Here is a 2,811-nt window from a genome sequence, read left to right as displayed (position 1 = left end):
AGTTATTATTGAAAGATGTGTGTTGGTTGCTGTCATTTTAATTGCTGTTTGCAGTCTTTGTCTAATTTTGTGTTTAGACATTTTTCCTGGGTACTCTGGGTTGACATCTGTGGATAGCTTTAGTGTCAACTTGACACACCTGGGTTGAGGGAGCCTCAATCAGGGAATTGCCTCTATTGGACTGGCCTGTGGCCATGTCTGAGGGGCATCTTCTTGATGAGTGATGTGGGAGGGCCCAGCCCACTGTGGGTGGTGCCACCCCTGGGCAGGTGGCCCTGTGTTACATAAGAAAGCAGGCTGAGCAGGAGCCAAGGGAGCAAGCCTGTAATCAGCATTCCTCCATGGCCTGTGCTCTAGCTCCTGCCTCCAGGTTCCTGCCCTGAGTTCCTACCTTGGGCTCCCTGATGAACTGCATGTGACCTGGGAGATGTAAGACAAATAAACCCTTTCCTCCCCAAGTTGGTACTGGTAAGAGTGTTTTGTCACAGCAATGAAGAACAAACTAAGACAACATCTATGGTCATTTAGAACTGAGAATACTTTTTTTTTTTTAATCTTTTTGAGACAGTGTCTCCCTGTAACCACATTTGGCCTGGAACTTACTATAATGCCCAGCAGAACTGGGAATACTTTTGTCCAGACTTTTCTGGCTTCCATAGTTTACATTGATAAGTCAGCTGTGATTCTGATGGGTTTTCCTTTATATGTGAGTTGTTATTTTTATTTTGCAGCTTTCAGTATTCTTTGTTCTGTACATTTAGTGTTTTTACTATGATATTCTATGGGGAATTCCTTTTCTGGTCCTGTCTGTTTGGTGTTCTATATGCTTCTTGTATGGGCATGTCTTCTACAATCCTGTTTAAGATCTCTTCAATAACATTAACCTGAAATTCTGTTTCCTCTATGCTTATGACACGTAAATTTGGTCTTTTCATGGTGTCCCACATTTCCTGCATATTCCATTCCTGTTTTTTTTTACTTTTCATAATTTTTGCTTGAGTGGTCTAATACTTTATCTTTTATTCTTGATGTTGTTTTCCATTTCATTCATTCTAGTTGTGAGGCTTTCCCCTGCTGTTTCAAACTGACATATTGAGTTTTTCACTTCTTTCTTCATTTGAACCTGAGTTTTCTTCACTATTTCTATCTCTTGTTAATTCAGTCAGAAGTTTATCCATATCTTCTTTTAGTTCTTTGATTCGTTTGCTTGTGTGTTCTTTAAATTTGTTGAATTCCTTGATCATGTTTATGATTCTTCTTTTAAAGTCTGTGTCCTGGGTTATCTCAGCGGGGGTGTCTCCTTGTAGAACTCTACTATGGAACTTGTGATGTTTGGTGGGAACATATTATTTTGGTTTTCCATATTATTCTTTTTCCCTTATGATTTTGGCATGTGGACTTCTTTTGTTGTTTGTGATTCTGGTATGAAACACAAGCCTTCTTTCATTGAGTTGAAGTCTGCTTCTGTTTGTATTATTGGTGTGCCTTCATTGTTTTCTTATTGGATATGAAAGTTGGTTGGTCCAAGCCTCCAGTTCTCTCTTTTGATTTTATATTGGAGAGACCAGATGGCTTCCATCCAGCTACTCAGAAGCTCCTGCAGAGGCCCAAGGCAGATGTCAGTCAAGTCCTCTGAGGCTTCTTCCTAAGGTCTGGGCGCCTAATATTGAGCAGTTACACTACAATTTAGCTTGCTGTGGGAGGCCCAATTTAGGTGCTCTCAGGCAACCTGCAAAGGTCTGGGCCCCTCCTAAAAGGCAGGAAAGCCTAGCCCTGGTACAGCGGGAGGGGCCACACATTATCCAAATGTAGAGGGATGGGCATGGTGTGATTTGGCAAAGCTCACCACCAGGCAAAGGCAAGAACCAGGCAGTCTCAGGCAGTCTGCAAAGGTCTGGGCCCCTACTGATTTATGTATATATTGGTCTTCTTGAGGCAGGGTCTCCCTGTTGTCCCAGCTGGCCTGGAACTCACTATGTAGACTAGGCTGGCCTTGAACTCACAGAGATCTGGCTGCCTCTGCCTCCTGAGAGCTGGGACTAACGTCCTGTGCCACCATACCCAGCTTCTGGTGCATAATTTTTATTTATTTTTTCAGAATAAAATCACTTTATTTTAATTAACTCACAAATGAAACATAACACAACTGGTTTAAGAGGGCCAAACACTTGCCAAGCCCCAAGGGCCACACATCTCAGTGAACTGTTCTGTGGGCACACTTTTCCATGGCTATTCTGGAGCAATGGAGCTCTTAATAACCCAGTTTACTTGGTTCACACTACCACTATCAATTACATTTTTACACTAAAGTTGGCCATCAGAGCCTATTTTCCAATTCTTCAACTAGAACTTCTTGATTAGAGAAGCCCTCCATTTGCAAGCCTGCACTGCTTCAGCATCTCTTTGAAACCCTCGCAGAGCTTGATGTCACTCTGCTTCTGGGCACACTCCAAAAACCTCAAAAAGGTAAGGGCCACCAGACTGCTGCTCCATCAGCTGGGCTCCCTGAGGCACCTGGTAAGGGATGTCAGGCTTTAAAGGCTCAGCACTACCACCTCCACTGAAGCCTCCAGTGATGGTGTGCCCCAGTGTGTGCCCCACTGCAGAGCCCAGTCACACTAGCTGCAGTGCTTGCCATATGGGCCATCAAGCCTGGTTTCCAGGTACAAGAAATGAGCTAATTGCAGATGGTGCAGCTGCTGCTGGAGGCCAAGCCACATGGGGTGCTGGCCTAGGAATAGTTTTCATCTGAGTGGCAAGGCTGGCAGAAGGGGGCACCTGAGAAGTGTGGCTACAGTTTCCACGCTGCAT

General features: G+C 44.2%; 1 pseudogene; it reads right to left on the bottom strand.

Moving 5' to 3' along the window:
* Positions 1-2,357: 2,357 nt before the first annotated feature.
* Positions 2,358-2,811, bottom strand: LOC103736094 (annotated as a pseudogene).

The sequence above is a fragment of the Nannospalax galili genome, unplaced genomic scaffold (assembly GCF_000622305.1).
Source record: "Nannospalax galili isolate Female #2095 unplaced genomic scaffold, S.galili_v1.0 scaffold1077, whole genome shotgun sequence".
Lineage (NCBI taxonomy): Eukaryota > Metazoa > Chordata > Mammalia > Rodentia > Spalacidae > Nannospalax > Nannospalax galili.
The sequence above is the reverse complement of the archived record's forward strand: the minus strand, read 5'-3'. Positions and strand labels throughout refer to the sequence as shown.